The sequence below is a fragment of the Pistacia vera genome, unplaced genomic scaffold (assembly GCF_008641045.1).
Source record: "Pistacia vera cultivar Batoury unplaced genomic scaffold, PisVer_v2 Contig144, whole genome shotgun sequence".
Lineage (NCBI taxonomy): Eukaryota > Viridiplantae > Streptophyta > Magnoliopsida > Sapindales > Anacardiaceae > Pistacia > Pistacia vera.
Genome location: NW_022195510.1, coordinates 549294 through 574097, shown reverse-complemented (window position 1 = coordinate 574097; position 24804 = coordinate 549294). Strand labels below are relative to the sequence as shown.

General features: G+C 35.8%; 3 pseudogenes; all 3 read right to left on the bottom strand.

The window, feature by feature from the left end:
- Positions 1–1622: 1622 nt before the first annotated feature.
- Positions 1623–2189, bottom strand: LOC116123680 (annotated as a pseudogene).
- Positions 2190–6183: 3994 nt separating this feature from the next.
- Positions 6184–10332, bottom strand: LOC116123679 (annotated as a pseudogene).
- Positions 10333–16687: 6355 nt separating this feature from the next.
- Positions 16688–21003, bottom strand: LOC116123678 (annotated as a pseudogene).
- Positions 21004–24804: the final 3801 nt, after the last annotated feature.

Sequence of the window (24804 nt, the reverse complement as noted above, 5' to 3'; positions counted from 1 at the left end):
GCGAGTGAATGTAAGTTAGTTACAATTCAACGTCTCATCTGTCCGTATAGTAGTGGTGCCTTTGTTGACATGGAGGGTTTTGTGCTTCATTTTCTGGGCAATAATGAAGACTTGCAGGCTGAAGCTTTCAATTGAATTTTTTATTTTGTGCTTTTGCAGCATACTTGCTGAGTCCTGATGGGAAACTTCTAATAATTGTTGGAGACAACCCAGAGGATATGTTGGTGGATTCTAACACTGAAAGGTAATTATCTATACTGTTGTCCATATATCTTTTTCCCTTCCTTTTTTCATTTATTTTCTGGAAGCTGATTAAAAAAAATGACTTGGTGTCACTGGTGCATGTATATCTAGATCTGCAAATGAAATTAAAGCATTTACTGATTTATATTTGTAATTTCACAGACCGTCAATCAGTTGTCTGGGCACTGGATTTCTCGTTTGCATCAGCATGGCAACTTGAGACGAAGAAAAGAGAGGAGGAATGAAAACGAAGAAGAAGAGAATTGGTTTTGTTTAGAATTTTTTTTTTTTTTATTAAAGTATGGACGAATGGACGCCGTCCAATGTAAGGGACGGGCATCCATTCGGAAAGCCGTCCCAAAAGGTTTTTTTTTTTTTTTTTTTTTTTTTCATATTTGGTAAGGACGGGCGTCCATTATTTGTGGGCGCCCGTCCAAACTTAAGGGACGCCTGTCCACAATTTATGGATGGCGGCCAAATTTTTTTTTATTTTTTTAAAACAAATTAAGTTTGGACGGGCGTCCCGTATTGGGACGCCCGTTCAAAATTAAGGGACGGCCGTCCACAACCTATGAACGGCCGTCCATAATGTTTTGCAAATTTTTTTATTGTATTTTATTTGGACGGGCGTCCTTAAATGGGGACGCCCGTCCCTTGTATATGGACAGGCATCCATGTGAGTGAACGGGTCCAAATTTGATGGACGGCCGTTCACTAGAAAAAAATTATAAAAAATTAGACGCGCATTATACGTAGACCAATATAGAATTTCGGTTGAACTTTTTCGGATCCGTAGTGTTATTGTTTATGAAAATACGGGTGGAAACTGGGATTTTGCTAAACCTTGGTGGAACATGTCGTTTACTCAAAAAGAAATTGGAAGATGGCCTATCTCGCAATGCCTGTAACCATAGGACGTCTGAACTATTATACGATGGATAAACAAAAAAACAATTTCATAGTGCCAAATCTCATAATGCAATGTAACAAAACAAGGGCGGCCACATTGAAGATTGAACCAGAAAGGCAGCCTTTGAGCCAACATTGCAGTGCCACTAATATTATATCTTAACATCCCATTTCTAATTTATACATCTTCTCACAAAACTAGACCTTTAATTACTCTTCTGCTCAATTGAAACGCAGCGTTCTATTAATAATACACACGCCTTACCTCATCCGCCAAAAGCAACTCAATCAAGCAATTTAACAAACAAAATAGAGCAATTCAAATAACAATAACAAATGGAGTTTTAGCTAAAACCATGAGAAACAATCGATAAGACGATAACCACATAGAAATTACAGTTTCAAATTACAATGAAACTACCATCAGAAAATTCCCCCAAAAAAGGTACACAAAATCAATGTAAGGGTCTCTAGACAATTGCAATCTTAGCTCCAGCTTCTTCAAGCTGTTTCTTAGCGTCTTCAGTTCGTCTTTAGACACTCCTTCTTAAACTTCTTCGGTAACCCTTCAATCAACTCTTTCGCCTCTTTCAAAGCCAAGCTAGTCAGCGCTCTCACAGCTTTAATCACCGCAATTCTCGCATTGCTCGGGACATCCTCAATGACAACATCGAACTCCGTCTTCTCCTCCACTGCAGCCGGCGCATCTCCTGCACCGCGACTCGGGCGGGCGCGGCAACTGCGGCGGGAGCAAAGGCGGCAGCAGAGACGCCGAGCTATCCTGAAGGTAGTCCACCAGAGTGCGAGCTTCCTCGAGAGTCAAGGAAGAAATCTCGGAGCCGAGTTTTCGATCTTTTCGGGGGCTTCGACGGCGGCAAGGGGCGGAGATGAGAGGTGCGGTGGGTGAGGTTAGAAAGGTGGGGTGGTAGGAAGGAATTTAAGGAATTGTTTGGGGTGAGAAGGGGAAAAGATGAGTTTGAGGGAGAAGGATGAGAGCGGAGAGTGAGTCTTGTCGTAGCTGAAAGAGTTGTCGCCATTTTGGGGAAGATTTGGGCTTGGGTTTTGTTTTGAAGAAGATGGAATTGGTTGAGAGAGTTGAAGTTTGAGATAAATGAAAGGATAAGGAAGAGTGGGAGTGGAGTTATAGTGATGAGAGTTATGTGTTAACTGTCGATATTACCCTCGTGATTGGAAAAGGGAGAGGCTGGCAAAAAAGTGATTTGAGAGGTACATTTGAGTATCGTATAACCGACTACGGACCTCTGGCACTAGACCAAATGAGCAACTAGTTGGTGCTAAACAAAATCAGGTCCGTTTGGTTCACGCGAAAATTGGGAAATCTTTAGAAAAATATGTTTAGTTAATTAGTGAGTATATTATATTAATATATTTAGTTGAAATAAATAAATTAGTAAGTATGTTTTTAAATTATTAAATTACTCTCTTTTTAAAATTAATGTAATTAATTTTATTATTAATTTTGAATAATTTTTAACTGCCAATATTTAAGATTTGCTTAAACACCCTACTTATATAAAACTTTAATTTATAAGAAAATCACCCCCACCATCCCAAGCCCCTGCTCACCACCACCATCTGCAGCCGGAAGTTGCCTGGGTCGCAATGAGTAGCTCACCGTCACCGAGAGGTCCTATATGGCCATTTCCGACGAGATTGATGAATTTAGTTGTTAATGGCCTTTACGGCCATATTTGGATGAGATATGGCCGTTAACGAGATCCATCCATCTCGCCGAAAATTACCAAAAATATGGCCGTTGGCATATTGTTTGGCCATTTCCAGCCATCAGTATGGCCAGAAACGGATATCAGAGCCTCCTTGTGTCTCACGGCGACTTCTGACGGTGGTTTGGCTGGCGATAGATGGGTGGGGGTGGTGGCTTGGGTGGGTTGCAATTGTTTTCAATTCAAGGGTAATTTTGTCCAAAAAGTTAATTGGGGTGAAATAGCAAAGCTAGATCATGCAAATTAATTTAAAAATAAGGGTATTATTGTTCTAAAATTTTATTAATAAGGGATATAATTGTAACAAAAATAAGATTACCTTGGTAATCTTACAATGCCTAAGAAAATAGAGGTTATAGATTACCTCCAATATTACCAACATTAACTACTATTGGTATTGAAAGATTACCGGAATCTTATATTATTGACAACAAACATGACAATTAAGTAATATTGATGACATAACCCCATTAATCTCATAAACCTCCAAGCAAACGCCTTCTTAGAGTAAGGGTCTGCTTGGGAGTTTTTTTTTCATTAGTTTGGGAGGTTTTTAATTAGACCGGTTTTGAGGTGTTTAAAAACCCCATTGCCAGATTTTTAATAGGTTGGTTTTGACTGGTTTAAAAACCTCCCAAAATCAGTTAGTGTATTTTTGCGAGGTTTATAAAACACTCCAAATTGAGGTGTTTTGACTGATTAAAACTTTTATCCCAAAAAAAACCTTTTCACTCTCTTTGCTGCACACATATCTCGCTCTACTGTTGACTTCTCTCTAGCACAAAATCCTTTCAATAATTTCTTTCTCAAAAAATCCTTTCATAATAATAATGTATTAACTATTAGTTTCTCAAAACCTGAAAAGAAAAGTTGTCAATCACCAGCTATTTAAAAACACCATTTTCAATGCTCTAAGCAAACTGTGTCCAGTATTTGACCGCAATCTGTTTCTGCCATTTAACTTAATTTACAATCTTTCCTTTCTCTTCAAATTTATTTGCTTGTTATTATTCTTCACAGGAGTCAAAACTATGTCCAGCCATTCCAATTTGATAATTATAGCGTCTTCTACTCTACTAAATTGGAAACCATGACACAGACTAATGTAATGGAAGTAGTAAAACCCAAAACCCGGTGTTAAATAAGAAACATAAGTACAACTTTGTAAAGACACCTTTTCCAAGACTGAGTAGCTAAAACATGCAAGTCAAATTTATACTTCAAAGTTAATTAAGCAAAGAGAAAGTGTTTTAACTTTATGGCATTTATGTAAATTATCATTTAAAAAAACTGTCAGAACCGTTGGAAAATAAATTCTCAAGCACAGGTTGGGTGTTTTAAAAACTGCTACTAAAAACCCCTCAAAACCGCGACGGTGGTTTACCTCAAAACCGCTACGATGGTTTGCCCATAACCGCTACCTAAAACTCCAAGCAGACCCTAAACGACTTTTTACCACCCAAGTAATTGCTTAATGACACTTTCCTACCCATAGGCTTTTAAAATACTACTTATTACCCAAATTTATATTCCGTTCCAATTTCGAGATCGTTGCGACCCCACACCAAAACCATTCTCTTCCTCGATCATCACTCACCAAAACCCCTCAAACACTACTCTTGTCAATCCCACAATTGCTGGCAATCGAACGATTAGGGTTTGCATAGCCGCCCCTCCAAGTCAAATCTGATTAATCTCAATCACCAAAATCCAACCTTTCACCTCCAAAAGACTCATCGGCCTCTCTCTTCAAAAGCCCTAATAGCTTGGACGAGGTTGCTCTCTATTCACCGTCGGAATATAAATTTGGGTAGTAAAAATAGTATTTTAAAAGTCTATGGGTGAGAAAGTGTCTTAAACTATTATTGCGTGGGAAAAAGTTGTTAACTCTTAGATTAATTTATAAAATATAAAGGATGAAATATAAAAGATAACACACTATTTTTAAAAGTATTAATATTCATAATAAGGGGTTTTTAATAGAGTAATACTACGTTTACATCACTCTTTTACACCATATTCATTATATCATGATGTAGCATATGTCACAACCACACGAATTTTAATTATTTTTAATTTTTAAATTATAATAAAATTTGTGTGGTTGTGACATATCCACATTAGATGTAATGAAAATGGTGTAAAAAAGTGATGTAAATATAACATTACTCTTTTAATTATTTTTCCAGGGATAAATGATAATAGACGGAAGTGTACAATAAGTTTTCAAAATTGGATTGACAATTGGTGGGATAATAATATTTTAGTTATTTTATTTGAGAGTAAACGACTTTTTCCCACCACAGTTTGCCTTGATGATTTTTTCACTTAAAAAGTTTCAAAATACCAATTCCCACCTAAAGTTTATGTTTCGTTAATACCTAAAATATATTTTACTTTCCAACCGGAGTTCGGCGAGTTAACAAAAGCTAGGGTAAGAGGAGTTTTGTTGAGTGAAGGTCGGTGGATCGAATGGTGGCGATCGATTGAATATTCGCCGTGGAATCAACTGAAAATCAGTTAAGAACAAGAAACTCTAGTTTTGCGGTGGCCGATAATCGGCGAGATTCAAAGCCAGAGTGAGAGGGTTTTGTAAAGAGGAGACTAAAGGTTGAAATGGTGGTGACAGAGAGAACTTACTGTCGAATCGGCTTTAGGTAGTAATGTAATATTAACTTTGGGTAGGAAAGTGATATTTTAAACTTTTAAGTGGGAAAGGTCATTAAGGAAACTTGGGTGGGACAAAGTCGTTTACTCTTTATATTGATATCAAAATCATTTATCATAGCAAACAACTTTGAGTTCATCATCAAATAGAGATCCAATAATGTCCGACTAAAACCATGAAACCATAATCTTGTTACTCTACCCCGTTGAGCATCACATGGTGAAGTTAAAAAGCTTTGTCCTGCATGGTATGACTTTGCTATCATACAAGTTCGGTAAATGGGACACGACTCCAGCACTCTTTTACCAAATTTGTAACAAATTACAAAACACAGGTTGATTTTTTATTGAAAGTAACCAAAACAATGTCTCTTTAACACTCTCCTGTCCACCTGTAAAGATCCTAGAATTTTTATAGATAATGTAATGACAGTTCTCTTAAATTATCAACAAGGATACGATTTCGTATACAATATATCTCTGATGAATACAAGTGATTAATCATATAAGATCAAATGTACAAATCCTACTCTTCAATGTTACAACATGAATATTACAGAATTAAATCAGAAAACATCAATAACCTTCACTTGCATTTGCCATACCCGTGAGTAGTCTCCTACATCTTCGGCGCTCCTCCATACCAATATGCAAATGCAGCACGGATGCAGCAAGAATAACACCAGCTGTTGCATGCCAAGGATATAAGGCTTTCTCTAAACAAGGCCAGAACTCTGATTTAACACAGCAGGAGGTGGTGACTGCACTGCTTCCGACTAACTGCCAAAGCAAAACCCAAACCTTGCCTCTCCAGCTCGGCTAAATCTTCAATTTCTGGCTTCAAGCTTGTGGCTTTGGCTATAGCTTCATACTTTCTTTCGTTCCACCTTCAAGAAAAGATCCAACAAGATGACCCTTACTCACCAGTAAGCACCAAATGTATTTCCTGAGAAATCCCATAATGGACTACTTCCCCAGCGTTGTCCCCATAAAATTGCCAAGACAACGCAAGAGCTAGAGTAGAAGAATGGCAGGTAGTTGAATTCGCCTGTTTTGTCTGGTTCCATAAATTGCGGAAACAGCATGTCTTGCGGATTTTCGAGCAGAGTCAACATGCTCAAGCCTTCGGATTTCACCAAATATTGAGTGGAAATGCCGCAACATCGCCAACTGCATAAATGAGCGTTTGCTTGATTGCAATCGTCATTTACTTTAATCCCACCCTCTCCAAAGTTAGTTGACCTTCAAAAAGGCTTGTGTTTGGACGTATTCCAATCCCTACTACAACCATGTCTGCAGGCAATCGACTCCATCCCTAAGATAACAGCTACAACCTGTGTATCAGTTTGTCAGCAAAACTTAGTGATCATTATGAATTTACAGCAGCTAAAGGAACAAAAAAATAAATATTCTCCAGATATTAAAGCAACAAAAGATTACCTTTCCATTGGAGTCGATGTCCAATGATGACAAGACAGTTCCTTTAATGAACTTCACCCTTTAGATGTGAATAATCTTCATAATAACTTGCAATTTGGGTGTAAATAGCCGGGCACTACAAAAAACCCAAGAGCAATACCAAAACTGATAAATACCTTTGCTAATGAAGAATTAGATTTGATTCACCAAAATGTTCAAACATCTGTATAAATTTGTAAACTATCAGAGCAGGAATACTTACTGCAATGTGCTTCTGGAAAAACCATGGTTACATTTATTATTGATACCGAGATGCAGCACACTCCATTCCTATGTAGCCACCACCAATGACAACAGCATTCCACCAACAGAAGATTGCATGACATCTGCAATCCTGTTTGCATCAGCTAAATCTCGTAAATAACAACGTTTTCAGCATCTGATCCACTCCCACCAAATTCCTCCAGCTTCAGAGCCTAAATTTGATTTCAGGGCACACAAAGTCAAATCACAGTCACTTCTAAGTCATACAAATCAGTAAAATTTCTATGTTAAACCAATTCAAGTCTCAACTACATGATAATAATCAATATAACTTAAACGTTTCAAAAAAGATCTAAACGTTAAAAAAAAAAAAAAAAAAAAAAATCATTAACGAATATGATTTCTTTTTGAAGGAAATGATTTTGCAATCAACTACAACGAAGGTAACTAAATATTAATACTGCCTTCATTTTGTAATTCAAAATTCGTTTAACAATAAAAAACAAGATCCATGACCATCTAAAAGCAATAAAGGTCATCAGTTATTAAAGATTAGTTTCAATACCCGAGCACCTGTTGCAACGATGAGGATCTTGTAACTTATAGTCTCTCCAGCTGCAGTTAATAATGTCTGACGCCTCACATCGGCAGACTTAACTCTAGTTTCAAGAACCAACTCAATTCCTAGAAAATTATGCCATTTAAAAAATGATAATCAAATTGAGAAAAGGCAATGGATAAATATGAGTCTTTACTAGAGTAGACATACATTATCAATCTGAATATAAGGACACAGTTGCAATTGATAAACAAATTAAAGAGTAAAACTGCAGTGAGAATGTCAGCTATTTTATTTCTGAATAAGATCTACCAACAACTAAGTACAACGAAAATGCATATGTAGCAATGCAGTAATTTTGCTACTGTCATTTAACTTCTGGGTGTAGATGCATTTATAACTAAGCCATTAAACACAGTCAATCATAAGAGTGAGGTAAATTTAATGCAATCAAAATTTTTTCACATCTACCCAAGTGGCTTTTAATCTTGTATTAGAGATAAATATAATGTCTTTTACTGAAGACAGGAGCTTCATTCTAAACTGTTCTGGTAAAGTCAACAAAGTAAGGCCAAATTTCACAAGGAGTTAAGAGATTCTTAAATATACATTTTTTTGCAGCAATAGTTCTCGAAAAAACCTTAATAATTGTTTTAAAGCTGATAACAAATATACGAATAAGTAAACAGGGAGATTTTAATAGAGGCCCAGTTAACTTGCAGAATGAAGAAATATAAGTTCTTCATGTAAATATAGCCTACAGTCAAAACCACTAATTTAGTTTCCATTAGAGGACTTAACCACTAATGTGTTCTAGAAAGGAATGCTGCCATCTACTCTAAAGTTTCAAGTGACACAACCATAAATGAGTCAATAATTAACCGTGTTTGTACCATTTTGGACTCAACCTTTCCTCATTAGCACCAACACAAGTGTGAAATGATGGAAGGCGTGCAGCAGCTGTAGAATACCAGAAGTTAAAAGTAATTTGATCACATGTAATGTCAAAATCTAGTAGAAAGAAAGGGTAAAAGGCTTAAAGCACAAAATGAATTGTCTGGATCACTTTCTTCATAGAGGTTGAGAAACATCAATGTTTTGTATCAGGAAACAAATTAATATAACATGTTTTTGGTTCCCATCAAGAGAACATGAGCACATTAGTCATACCTCTCTCTATTCACTCTAAACTTTCAAATTTTGTTGCTGAACATCAGGTAAATTTTTCTACTTCTATATGTAAGACTAAGACCAGCAAATTTAAGACAGCAATACACGTATTCTACAGATTAGAGTGAAAAACTACCATGGAAATAAAAATCAATAGAACCTATGCTATAAATAAAGGCATAACAGCCATGAGGCATTTCTGAATGCCCTGAGGAAATAAATTGTCTCAATGGTACGAATGACACTGTCAAAAGATTTCAGTTTTGAAAAGAGATGCCTTGGAAAAACCCTATAAAACAAATCTCAGGGGCAAACAATCTCAAAATCCATGTCTTCAAGGCCACAATTCAATAGCAAAAGCCTTAAAAAAACCTCAAAGAATGTCATTAAAGGACTTAAATAAGGGTGTTGCAAAAATATCACAAGCAACCGATCCAGTGATTCGAGACTACAGGGTGCTATTGCCAATGCCATTCATTAAAATTTAAACTAATCTAACGAACCTCTATCTTTCCTAATGAGAAACATCAAATACACGCAACATAATATTAATCAAACACCCAGTTGAGGAGTTTAGGATGAAAATACATACACTCTGGAAGTAAATAACCTTTACTTAACGCAGGTCTCTCATAAGGCGCAACCTGAAGAAATGCAGCAAAATTATCAATCTAAGTTTATGCACATAAACTATCATTTGTATCTCACAGACAACAATTTCATAAGCTTCAACCCAACCCCATTTCGTTTCCCTTCCCAGCCTTATCTCTACACTAATCCCAAACGAACATCTCATCAAAATTCCGTTGGGCAAGATTACATTTCTTAAAAGCCTTAAAATATATAACAAAACATGGTTTTTAATAAAAAGTAACAAACATGCAATTCTCTATTCTAGTTTAAAATCTTATGAAGTTAGCGCGAAACATTAAAAAGGAATTCTTCCAAATATTCAAAGCAACACCCTAACTTGAAGAGATAATAAAAAACACACCTTTGGAACCAACAACCATATAGGTAACACGAAACTTATTTGCACGTTATAATCTGAAAAAGACTATACCTATCAACCCCAAAATAAACCCAAAAGATAAACTGAAGTTTCAGTCCGAACATTTTTCCCTAGAGAGATGGAATTCCAATAACTATTAAAAACGAAATACCGAAAGACCTAAACATATGAAAAAATACGATATGGGTATTAAAAAAGAGAAGAAACAAAAAATAAAAGACTCACAGGTTCTTGAGAAATGATGCAGGTTCACCAGGAGCAACTCCTCGCTTGTGAATTCAAGAGCTGCATATCCGGCTGCTACTCCTCCTCCAAGAAATCACATACACAAACGCTCTTCCCATTCTCTGATAGCCTTCTTCCTCTGAATAATCTTCTTATTCTTCTTATATATAACTTTGCTTTCAAACAATTGAGTTTCCCATAACAAATGGACATCATCAGCTTTCAATCTCATACTCCGTTTTTTTTTTCAAGTGGGGTTGAAGGTGATGATGATGGGAAAACGTTTTTACGATTTTGCCCCTTTGACTTTCTTGCTTCTCCCGTATGATGCGTCTCAAATGCTCGGAACAATAATAACCGCTGATGGGAAACTGGACGGTTTTGATTAAGTAGTCTAAGATAAAATTAGTTTAATATGGTTATAGGTGGGGTCGGTTGGTGGTGGATTCAGCAAAGTGGGATGATGTGTCGGAGGAGTGGTGAAGAAAGTGGATTTCGTGTTGGGAAATGTGATGTTGATTAAATTTAAGATGAAGCTGGGGATTTTGGTAGGTCGAGATTTTGATAAAATTTTATAAAAAAAAAAAAAAAAAAAATTTGGAAGATTTTGATACCATGAAGAGTAAGAACAAAAATTGGTTTTGTGGATGAGGCTTCCTGTTTGAGCCTCATATTCGGCTGTTATAAACGAACTATCCTCCTCTCCATCACTAATTTTTTGGTTGTCTCATATGCCTCTAATTATCCATAAACAAAATATTTTTTATTTACAATTAAATTTAGTCATGTAAAATTTGACCTGGGGTATATTTTGGGTTTGGGTTTGGGTTTGTGTAATAATAAGACCCATATACTCTTAGGAACTTAATGAAATTTCTCTATGATCTGTTTTGTTGTTCTCTAATTTAAATAAGAGAATATACATCTTGATTTTTCTATGTTCTTCATTTCACTTATAATTGATTAGTTTAAAAAAAATAAAGCAATTATTTAGAATGATTTAAATTTTTGGTTTGATTTATTGAATATGAGTTGAATGAGAATTTTGACAGCCCAGAATCCGATTAAATCTGGTGGTTGGCCACATTTCTGCAAATATTAAGTTTGAACTGGGCCTTCGTTACAGGAGCAGGTACAAATATTAATGGACTCTCCACAAACCTTCTTCCAGTATCAGATGGCAAAAGAGTTTTCAGTGCTATTTCTTATTCTATAGAATTAGAACCCACCAAAATTGTTCCATTTTTTTTTTATTAAATATATATGCTGGCACATAAAATCATTTATGCAATGGAAGAATTAATTTATACCTTCATATATGCAAATCCAGTTGATGTTATATTGTTATAAGCTATTGTCAGCATCAATTCACAGGCAGTTTCATATGTAATTACCCAGATTACTAGCAATTGTTAGACCATGAAATGTAAGTTTAATTAATTAGTTAGAAAATCTAATAGAATCATAATGCAAATCTTTTGGTGTATCTATGCAATGCAGACGACTACTGAAAATACCACATAGTAAGATCGATGCTCCCATAATTGCTAGTAAATTATATTGATGAACCCATGCACGGTGCTTATCCTCTTACGCTTAGCATTGATCAGAGTGTGCTTTGTAATTAATTAATAACAATCTTCCTTTCAATAGGTTGTTATGAAAATTCACAACAATCAGAGAGACTTGGTCGACTTTGACAAGACGAGTTAGGTGGGTGCGTGGTTGTGAATTAACCAGCAAAGAGAGAATACAAGTAAAAAATAAGAGATAAATGGACCGAAAGTGAATAGAAGCAAAATAGAATTTTAAAGAGATTCGATCGGTGATTCCAAAGCCTATGTCCTCTGTTATGTATTGCATGGGTGTATTTCCCTTTGATTACAGATTACAAATAGTTTCTTTCTTCTCTCAAGGAGTATGTGTGTAGAAGAAAGAAGATCTCTCTGCCCAAGGGAGCTTACATGAATGGAAAAGAGAGTGAGTCCAGAGGCCCCTTGTTCGGATGGAAAGCTAGCTTATAAGGCTATAACAGTAGAAAACTATAATTGAAGTTTAACTTGTTGTCAGCCTTAACTTGTGGCAATGTTTAAATTGAGAGTAGTGCTTAAATTGCAAGTGGGTGCACAACGAGGTGACTCCTCGGGTGTTTTCTCCTTTTTGAAATGGAAGTGGCTTCCTCCGCGTTCCCATTAGATAGTGGTGGGAGTTGGTGATTATGAGGGAATTTGCACACATAATCCTTCATAATCTTTGAGTCAGCCTTTTACCCATACTTAAGCCAGAATGATCATTAGGATAGGGTAATTATTAAGCCAAAACAATTATGCCTTAAATTGATGAACTTATTGGTTAAGTCACTTGCCATGGGAGTGATACGTGAGACAATCTTGGTTGCTCGGGTTTGGCTTGCTTAAAGGACAGGTGGCACGAATCTGACGGCCCAGAGAAATTGTGAGACATTTTCCTAATTGGGCATGTCTATTATCAAAAGGTTATGTACCTCCAAAAGGTCATGTACCTTCAAAAGGTTGTGCCCATATTTCAAAGGGTTTTCTAAAAGGTACATTCTCTTAAAAGGTATCAACCTCTGTTTTAAAAACCGGACCGGACTGGTCAGGCTGAGACCCGGCAGCTTCTCCGGTCCGATTCAGGTCTTAGGGGGTTTTTATAATATTTCAAAATTATAAGGGTTAATTTGTAATTTTATAGGGGTGTTTTGGAGATATGTCAAAAGTTTAGTGATTAATTGGTAATTTGTTGGGGCATTTTTTAAATAAATAAAAATTTTAGGGACTCCTTTGAACTTTTTAGGGGAATTTTTTGCAATGTATTAAAATTTGAGGGATTAATATGTAATTTTTTAAAATAAAATTATCGTTGACGTCATTGGTCCAATCGACCGGTCTAACCCGTGACCTGGGCAGCAAAACGGATTGCCCTCTGGTCCAGGTTTTAAAACAATGGTACCAACAATCCTATATAAGAAGTAAAATTTTCTGTAAAAGTACACAACAAAAAAAAAACTACAATTCTAGTATAACCAAAACTCTCTCAAGTCTGTTTCTGTTTTGTGCATAACACAAGCAGATTCTTCATTATATCCTAAAGAAATTCGTTGATCCTATTTTTACTATAAAGGGGCGAAATTTCCTTTAAGAAAGTGGCATTAATACACGCCTTGAAGTTGGTAGTCACTATCCTGATTCTAACATAATCACACACAACACAATCAAGCAGAAAACGGTTAGCATTGTTCCTGTCAAATACTTTAACTTATATATTGTTGTAATAAACTTGTTAAAATTGTTTCAGCAAATCAATTAATTAGCTTGGTTTTGGTATGAATTATTTATTTGGAGCCAGTATTATTAGATATTGATGATTGTTTCACTGTAATATGTGGTATTTCGGTGGTATTGTTGATGTGATAGATAATACATACATGCTAAGTATGTTTAATAACTACCAATCTACGATTAAATAAAGATAAAGAAAAAAAAATCAAATACGACTTAAACTGATTGGAGGATGGTATAGATGATGTACTATTCCATTATATTCTAGTTTTTCTCCTCATTTAATTGATATATAGCCCTATCCATAGCTGAAACAAGATCATCTAGGTCTCTCGGGATAAACTCTAATATCATTCTCACACATATCTAATAAGAAAAAACATATATATAGAGTAAACAACATGTTCCCACCCAAGGTTCAGCGAAAACCAAGTTACCACCCCTAGTTTCATAAATTCTATATTTTCACCCTTAAATTAACAGAAAAACGTTTAATTAAATGGACAAAGGGTAAAGTGGTTATTCATACCACAATAAATCTGATATAAAAATAAAAATTTCAAAGCGAGCCTCCATACTTTAAATTTCTCTTAGAAGCACCCTCTCTCTAACATTTCTCTCATGGCGGCCAGTCTTGGCCTTTGAGTGGGTCACAAAGCAGCGGCCAAATGGCTACTTCTTGGCCCTCGCAGTGGTCAGAATTTGGCCACTGCGTGAGGGCTTTGTGGCCACAAAATCCAACCGCCACGAGGCCCTCAAGCGGTGTCCAAAATCTGGCCACCGCGAGGGCCAAGAAGCAGTAGCCAAATTCTTGGCCCTCACGGTGGCCAGATTTTAGCAATTACAGCTTGGGGTAGTGAGGGTTTTAGAGAGGGGACGCCAGTGGATCAAAAGGTGGTGTTAGGGTAGGTTTATGTCATCGGAATTGGTCGAAAATCGACAGGTTGCGCACGATTTCACTGAGCGGTAGCCGACGATTTGGCGGTGTAGAGGAGTGAAGATGATAGGGGTTTTGATGAGGGAGGTGACGGGATGTGTTTGGTGGTGTAGGGGCATTCCAAAGACATCGAAATCATGCCAATTTGGCTGGAAAACGACGATCGCAAGGCGGAGGAGGTCACAGGTGGCGACACAAATCCAGTGTAATTGGGCTAAATTTTGGTCAAAAGGGGGCTAGGGGAGTTCGAACGGTGTTGGGGGAGTGATTCCTGCCGGATTTGGTGGATTTTTTGGCGAGGAATTAACCAAAATGGCCATCCGAATTTATGAATCCATGGGTGGGTTTTGTCAAGGGCAATAGGGTAATAACACTCAGATTGATTATGACAGATGAGACAAGCAACAATTTACTTTCATTTAATATCCAAGCTTAAATTACACAACAGGCACGTGCAAATTAGAAATTTCATGAGATGTGTCTGGTCTATTTACTCATCCAATGGTGTAGATTGCTTCCTCAGCAATCTTTCAACCATTATCATCATCATCATACCACATGCTTAAAAGTCGTAGTCATCGTCAATCATATTGCCTTGCCAAATTATTCAATTTGTGCTTTTCTCTAGCTCTGCCTCCGTTGACTCACCATCACCCTTCCTCAAAAGTAACCCACAAAAATCGATAAAAAACCATCCATCTTATCAGCATTTAAGCACATTCATCCTCAAATGGATCTGCTCATCGATAAATGACCTAATTATTACTCTCTATTCACCGTCGGAATATAAATTTGGGTAGTAAAATAGTATTTTAAAAGTCTATGGGTGAGAAAGTGTCATTAAACTATTATTGGGTGGAAAAAGTTGTTAACTCTTAGATAATTTATAAAATAATAAAGGATGAAATATAAAAGATAACCACAATATTTTAAAAGTTTACAATTCATAATAAGGGGTTTTTAATAGAGTAATACTACGTTTACATCACTCTTTTACACCATATTCATTATATCATGATGTAGCATATGTCCACACCACACGAATTTTTAATATTTTAATTTTTAATATTATAATAAAATTTGTGTGGTTGTGACATATACCACATTATGATGTAATGAAAATGGTGTAAAAAAGTGATGTAAATATAACATACTCTTTAATTATTTTTCCAGGGATAAATGATAATAGACGAAGTGTACAATAAGTTTTCAAAATGGATTGACAATTTGGTTGGATATAATAATATTTTAGTTATTTATATTGAGGTAAACGACTTTTTCCCACCCAAAGTTTGCCTTGATGACATTTTTCACTTAAAAGTTTCAAAATACCACTTTCCCACCTAAAGTTTATGTTCGTTAATACCTAAAATATATTTTACTTTCTCAAACGGAGTTCGGCGAGTTAACAAAAGCTAGGGTAAGAGGAGTTTTGTTGAGTGAAGGTCGGTGGACGAATGGTGGCGATCGATTGAATATTCGCCGTTGAATCAACTGAAAATCAGTTAAGAACAAGAAACTCTAGTTTTGCGGTGGCGATAATCGGCGAGAATCAAATGCCAGAGTGAGAGAGGTTTTGTAAGAGGGGACTAAAGGTTGAAAGGTGGTGACAGAGAGAACTTTCACTGTCGAATCGGCTTTAGGTAGTAATGTAATATTAACTTTGGGTAGGAAAGTGATATTTTAAAACTTTTAAGTGGGAAAGGTCATTAAGGCAAACTGGGTGGGACAAAGTCGTTTACTCTTTATATTGATATCAAAATCATTTATCATAGCAAACAACTTTGAGTTCATCATCAAAATAGAGATCCAATAATGTCCCGACTAAAACCATGAAACCATAATCTTGTTACTCTACCCCGTTGAGCATCACATGGTGAAGTTAAAAAGCTTTGTCCTGCATGGTATGACTTTGCTATCATACAAGTTCGGTAAATGGGACACGACTCCAGCACTCTTTACCAAATTTTGTAACAAATTACAAAACACAGGTTGATTTTTTATTGAAATGTAACCAAAACAATGTCTTAACATCTCTTTGTCCACCTGTAAATGATCCTAGAATTTTTATTAGATAATGTAATGACAGTTCTCTTAAATTATCAACAAGGATACGATTTCGTATACAATATATTCTCTGATGAATACAAGTGATTATATCATATAAGATCAAATGTATCCCAATCCTACTTCTATCAATGTTACAACATGAATATTACAGAATTAAATCAGAAAACATCAATAACCTTCCACTTGCATTTGCCATACCGTGGATAGTCTCCTACCATCTTCGGCGCCTCCTCCCATACCATATGCAATGCAGCCACGGATGCAAAGAATAACACCAGCTGTTGCATGCCAAGGATATAAGGCTTTCTCTAAAACAAGGCCAGAACTCTGATTACCACAGCAGGAGGTGGTGATGCACTGCTTCCTGACTAACTGCCAAAGCAAAACCCAAACCTTGCCTCTCCAGCTCGGCTAAATCTTCAATTTCTGGCTTCAAGCTTGTGGCTTTGGCTATAGCTTCATACTCTTCTTTCGTTCCACCTTCAAGAAAAGATCCAACAAGATGACCTTACTCACCCAGTAAGCACCAAATGTATTTCCTGAGAAAAACCCCATAATGGAAACTTCCCCAGCGTTGTCCCCATAAAATTGCCAAGACAACGCAAAGACTCTAGAGTAGAAGAATGGCAGGTAGTTGAATTCGCTGTTTTGTCTGGTTCCATAATTGAAACAGCATGTCTGCGGATTTTCGAGCAGAGTCAACATGCTCAAGCCTTCGGATTTCACCAAAATTTTGAGTGGAAATGCCGCAACATCGCCAACTGCATAAATTGAGCTGTTGCTTGATTGCAATCGTCATTTACTTTAATCCCACCTTCTCCAAAGTTAGTTGACCTTCAAAAAGGCTTGTGTTTGGACGTATCCAATCCCTTACAACCATGTCTGCAGGCAATCGATTCCATCCCTAAGATAACAGCTACAACCTGTGTATCAGTTTGTCAGCAAAACTTAGTGATTTATGAATTTACAGCAGCTAAAGGAACAAAAAATAAATATTCTCCAGATATTAAAGCAACAAAAGATTTACCTTCCCATTGGAGTCGATGTCAAATGATGACAAGACAGTTCCTTTAATGAACTCATTTAGATGTGTAAACTTCATAATAACTTGCAATCTTGGGTGTAAATAGCCGGGCCACTACAAAAAAACCCAAGAGCAATACCAAAACTGATAAATACCTTTGCTAATGAAGAATTTAGATGATTCCACAAAATGTTCAAACATCTGTAATAAATTTGTAAACTATCAGAGCAGGAATACTTACTGCAATGTGCTTCTGGAAAAACCATGGTTACATTTATTTTATTGATCACCAGAGATGCAGCACACTCCATTCCTATGTAGCCCCCACCAATGACAACAGCATTCCCACCAACAGAAGATTGCATGACATCTGCCATCCTGTTGCATCAGCTAAATCTCGTAAATAACACACGTTTTCAGCATCTGATCCACTCACCCCAAATTCCTAAGCTTCAGAGCCTAAATTTGATTTCAGGGCACACAAAGTCAAATCCACAGTCACTTCTAAGTCATACAAATTCAGTAAAATTTCTATGTTTAAACCAATTCAAGTCTAACTACATGATAATATTCAATATAACTTAAACGTTTCAAAAAAGATCTAAACTGCTTAAAAAAAAAAAAAAAAAAAAAAAATCCATTACGAATAGATTTTCTTTTTGAAGGAAATGATTTTGCAATCAACTACAACTGAAGGTAAAAATATTAATACTGCCTTCATTTTGTATAATTCAAAATTCGTTTAACAATAAAAAACAAGATCCACTGACCATCTAAAAGCAATAAAGGTCATCAGTTATTTAAAGATTAGTTTCAATACCCGAGCACCTGTTGCAACGATGAGGATCTTGTAACTTATAGTTCTCAGCTGCAGTTAATAATGTCTGACGCCTCACATCGGCAGACTTAACTCTAGTTCAAGAACCAACTCAATTCCTAGAAAATTGCCATTTCAAAAATAGATAATCAAATTGAGAAAAGGCATAATGGATAAATATGAGCTCTTTACTAGAGTGACATACATTATCACTCTGAATATAAGGACACAGTTGCAATTGATAAACAAATTAAGAGTAAAACTGCAGTGAGAATGTCAGCTATTATTATTTAATAAGATTAACAACAACTAAGTACAACGAAAATGCATATGTAGCAATGCAGTAATTTTGTACTGTATTTTAACTTTTCTGGTGTAGATGCATTTATAACTAAGCCAATTTAAACAGTCAATCATAAGAGTGAGGTAAATTTAAGCAATCATAAATTTTTTTCACATCTACCCAAGTGGCTTTTAATCTTGTATTAGAGATAATATAATGTCTTTTACTAGAAGACAGGAGCCTTCATTCTAAACTGTTCTGGTAAAGTCAACAAAGTAAGGCCAAATTTCACAAGGAGTTAAGAGATTCTAAATATACATTTTTTGCAGCAATAGTTCTCGAAAAAACCTTATATAAATGTTTTTAAAGCTGATAACAAATATACGAATAAGTAAACAGGGAGATTATTAATGAGGCACCAAGTTAACTGCAGAATGAAGAAATATAAGTTTTATGTAATATATAGCCTACAGTCAAACCACTAATTTATGTTTCCATTAGAGGACTTAACCACTAATGTGTTCTAGAAAGGAAGCTGCCATCCATTACTCTAAAGTTTCAAGTTGACACAACCATAAATGAGTCAATAATACTGGTTCCTTGTACCATTTTGGACTCAACCTTTCCATTAGCACCAACACACAGTGTGAAATGATGGAAGGCGTGCCGCAGCTGTAGAATACCAGAAGTTAAAAGTAATTTGATCACATGTAATGTAAAATCTAGTAGAAAGAAAGGGTAAAAGGCTTAAAGCACAAAATGAATTGTCTGGATCACTTTCTTCATAGAGGTTGAGAACATCAATGTTTTGATCAGGAAACAAATTAATATACATGTTTTTGGTTCCAACAGAGAACATGAGCACATAGTCCATACTCTCTCTATTCACTCTAAACTTTCAAACTTTTGTTGCTGAACATTCAGGAATATTTTTCTACTTCTATATGTAAGACTAAGACCAGCAAATTAGACATGCATATACACGTATTCTACAGATTAGAGTGAAAAACTAACCATGGAAATAAAAACAATAGAACCATGCTGATAAAATAAGGCATAACAGCCATGAGGCATCTGAATGCCCTGAGGAAATATTGTCTCAATGTGTACGAATGACACTGTCAAAAGATTTCAGTTTTGAAAAGAGATGCCTTGGAAACCCTATAAAACAAATCTCAGGGGCAAACAATCTCAAAATCCAATGTCTTCAAGGCCACAATTCAATAGCACAAGCCTTAAAAAAACCTCAAAGAATGTGCCATTAAAGGACTTAATATAAGGGTGTTGCAAAAATATCACAAGCAACCGACCAGTGATTCTGAGACTACAGGGTGCATTGCCAATGCCATTCATTAAAATTTAAACTAATCTCAACAGAACCTCTATCTTTCCTAATGAGAAACATCAAATACACGCAACATAAATATATTAACAAACACCCAGTTGAGGAGTTTAAGGATGAAAATACATACACTCTGGAAGTAAATAACCTTTACTTAACGCAGGTCTCCATAAGGCGCAACCTGAAAGAAATGCAGCAAAATTTATCAATCTAAGTTTAGCACATAAACTATCATTTTGTATCTCACAGACAACAATTTCATAAGCTTCCAACTCCAACCCCATTTCGTTTCCTTCCCAAGCCTTATCTCTACACTAATCCCAAACGAACATTCTATCAAAATTCCGTTGGGCAAGATACATTCTTAAAAGCTTAAAATATATAACAAAACATGGTTTCTAATAAAAAGTAACAAACTATGCAATTCTCTATTCTAGTTTAAAATCTTTATGAAGTTTAGCGCGAAACATTAAAAAGGAATTCTTCCAAAATATCAAAGCAACACCCTAACTTGAAGAGATAATAAAAAACACACCTTTGGTCAACCAACAACCATATAGGTAACACAGAAACTTATTTGCACGTTCAAATCCTGAAAAAGAATATACCTATCAACCCCAAATAAACCATAACAGATAAATGAAGTTTCAGTCCTGAACAATTTTTCACTAGAGAGATGGAATTCCAATAACATATTAAAAACGAAATACCGAAAGACCTTAAACATATGAAGAAAATACGCATTGGGTATTAAAAAAGAGAAGAAACAAAAAATAAAAAGACTCACAGGTTCTTGAGAAATGATGCAGAGTTCACCAGGAGCAACTCCTCGCTTTGTGAATTCAAGAGCTGCATATCCGGCTGCTACTCCTCCTCCAAGAATCATACACAAACGCTCTCCCATTCTCTGAATAGCCTTTCTTCCTCTGAATAACTTCCTATTTTCTTATATATAACTTTGCTTTCAAACAATTGAGTTTCCCAATAACAAATGGACATCATCAGCTTTCAATCTCATACTCCGTTTTTTTTTTTCAAGTGGGGTTGAAGGCTGATGATGATGGGAAAACGTTTTACGATTTTGGCCCTTGACTTCTCTGCTTCTCCCGTATGATGCGTCTCAATGCTCGGAACAATAAAACCGCTGATGGGAAAATGGACGGTTTTGATTAAGTAGTCTAAGATAAAATTAGTTTAATATGGTTATAAGGTGGGGTCGGTTGGTGGTGGATTCAGCAACTAGTGGGATGCCATGTGTCGGAGGAGTGTGTAAGAAAGTGGATTTCGTGTTGGGAAATGTGATGTTGATTAAATTTAAGATGAAGCTGGGGATTTTGGTAGGTCGAAGATTTTGATGAAAATTTTATAAAAAAAAAAAAAAAAAAAATTTGGAAGATTTGATACCATGAAGAGTAAGAACAAAAATTGTGTTGTGGGATGAGGCTTCCTGTTTGAGCCTCATATTATCGGGTGTACTAAACGAACTTATCCTCCCTTCCATCACTAATTTTTGGTTGTCTCATATGCCTCTAATTATCCATAAACAAAATATTTTTTATTTTACAATTAAAATTTAGTCATGTAAAATTTGGACCTGGGGATATTTTCTGGGTTTGGGTTTGGGTTTGTGTAATATAAGACCCATATACTTCTTAGGAACTTAAGAAATTTCTCTATGATCTGTTTTGTTGTTCTCTAATTTAAATAAGAGAATATACATCTTGATTTTTCTATGTTCTCCCATTTCACTTATAATTGATTAGTTTAACAAAAAATAAAGCAATTATTTAGAAATGCATTTAAATTTTGGTTTGATTTATTTGAATATGGTTGAATGAGAATTTTGACAGCCCAGATACCGATTAATCTGGTGGTTGGCCACATTTCTGCAAATAATTAAGTTTGAAACTGGGCCTTCGTTACAGGAGCAGGTATCAAATATTAATGGACTCTCCACATAACCTTCTTCCAGTATCAGATGGCAAAAGAGTTTTCAGTGCTATTTCTTATTCTATAGAATTAGAACCCACCAAAATGTTCCATTTTTTTTTTATTAAATATATAGCTGGCACATAAAATCATATGCAATGGAAGAAATTATTATACCTTCATATTATGTAATCAGGTGTGTTTTATTTGTTATAAGCTATTGTCAGCATCAATTCATCAGGCAGTTTCATTATGTTATATTACCAGATTCTACTGCAATTGTTAGACCATGAAATGTAAGTTTAATTAATTAGTTAGAAAATCTAAAGAATCATAATGCAAATCTTTTTGGTGTAGTCATGCAAGCAGACGACTACTGAAAATACCATCTAGTAAGATCGATGCTCCCATAATTGCTAGTAAATTATATGATGAACCCATGCACGTTTGCTTTATCCTCTTACGCTTAGCATTGATCAGAGTGTGCTGTGAATATTAATAACAATCTTCCTCTTTTCAATAGGTGTTATGAAAATTCACAACAATCAGAGAGACTTGGTCGACTTTGACAAATCGAGTTAGGTGGGTGCGTGGTTGTGAATTAACCAGCAAAGAGAGATGAACAAGTAAAAAATAAGAGATAAATGGACGAAAGTGAATAGAAGCAAAATAGAATTTTTAAAGAGACGATCGGTGATTCCAAGCCATGTCCTCTGTTATGTATTGCATTGGGTGTATTTCCCTTTGATTACAGATTACAAATAGTTTCTTTTTTTCTCTCAAGGAGATATGTGTGTAGAAGAAGAAGATCTCTCTGCCCAAGGGAGCTTACATGAATGGAAAAGAGAGTGAGTCCGAGAGGCCCCTTGTTCGGATGGAAGTAGCTTATATAGGCTATAACAGTAGAAAACTTATAATTGAAGTTAACTTGTTGTCAGCCTTTAACTGTGGGCAATGTTTAACTGAGAGTAGTGCTTAAATTGCAAGTGGGTGCACAACGAGGTGAATCCTCGGGTTGTTTTCTCCTTTTGAAATGGAAGTGGCTTCCCTTCCGCGTTTCCATTAGATAGTGGTTGGGAGTTGGTGATTATGAGGGAATTTGCACACATAATCCTTCATAACTTTGAGTCAGCCTTTTACCCATACTAAGCCAGAAGATCATTAGGATAGGGTAATTATTAAGCCAAAACAATTATGCCTTAAATTGGAACTTATTGGTTAAGCACTTGCCATGGGAGTGATACGTGAGACAATCTGGTTGCTGGGTTTGGCTTGCTTAAAGGACAGGTGGACGAATCTGACGGCCCAGAGAAATTGTGAGACATTTTCCTAATTGGGACATGTCTATTATCAAAAGGTTTGTACTGAAGTTTGAGATAAATGAAAGGATAAGGAAGAGTGGGAGTGGAGTTATAGATGATGAGAGTTTATGTGTTAACTGTCGATATTACCCTCGTTGATTGGAAAAGGGAGAGAGGCTGGCAAAAAAGTGATTTGAGAGGTACATTTTGAGTATCGTACTACCGACTACGGACCTCTGGCACTAGACCAAATGAGCAACTAGTTGGTGCTAAACAAAATCAGGTCCGTTTGGTTCACGCGAAAATTAGGGAAATCTTTAAGAAAATATGTTTAGTTAATTAGTGAGTATATTATATTAATATATTTAGTTGAAATAAATAAATTAGTAAGTATGTTTTTAAATTATTAAATTACTCTCTTTTTAAAATTAATGTAATATTAATTTTATTATTAATTTTTGAATAATTTTTTAACTGCCAATATTTAAGATTTAGCTAAAACACCCTACTTATATAAAACTTTAATTTATAAGAAAATCACCCCCACCATCCCAAGCCACTGCTCACCACCACCATCTGCAGCCGGAAGTTGCCTGGAGTCGCAATGAGTAGCTCACCGTCACCGAGAGGCTCCTATATGGCCATTTCCGACGAGATTGATGAATTTAGTTGTTAATGGCCTTTATCGGCCATATTTGGATGAGATATGGCCGTTAACGGTCAGATCCATCCATCTCGCCGAAAATTACCAAAATAGATATGGCCGTTTCCGGCCATATTGTTTGGCCATTTCCAGCCATCAGTATGGCCAGAAACGGCTATATCAGAGCCTCCTTGTGTCTCACGGCGACTTCTGACGGTGGTTTGGCTGGCGATAGATGGGTGGGGGTGGTGGCTTGGGTGGGTTGCAATTTGTTTTCAATTCAAGGGTAATTTTGTCCAAAAAGTTAATTGGGGTGAAATAGCAAAGCTAGATTCATGCAAATTAATTTAAAAATAAGGGTATTATTGTTCTAAAATTTTATTAATAAGGGATATAATTGTAACAAAAATAAGATTACCTTGGTAATCTTACAATGCCTAAGAAAATAGAGGTTATTAGATTACCTCCAATATTACCAACATTAACTACTATTGGTATTGAAAGATTACCGGAATCTTATATTACTTGACAACCAAACATGACAATTAAGTAATATTTGATGACATAACCCCATTAATCTCATATAACCTCCAAGCAAACGCCTTCTTAGAGTAAGGGTCTGCTTGGGAGTTTTTTTTTCATTAGTTTTGGGAGGTTTTTAATTAGACCGGTTTTGAGGTGTTTAAAAACCCCCACTTGCCAGATTTTTAATAGGTTGGTTTTGACTGGTTTAAAAACCTCCCAAAATCAGTATAGTGTATTTTTGCGAGGTTTATAAAACACTCCAAATTGAGGTGTTTTGACTGATTTAAAACTTTTATCCCAAAAAAAACCCTTTTCACTCTCTTTGCTGCACACATATCTCTCGCTACTGTTGACTTCTCTCTAGCACACAAATCCTTTCAATAATTTCTTTCTCAAAAAATCCTTTCAATAATAATAATGT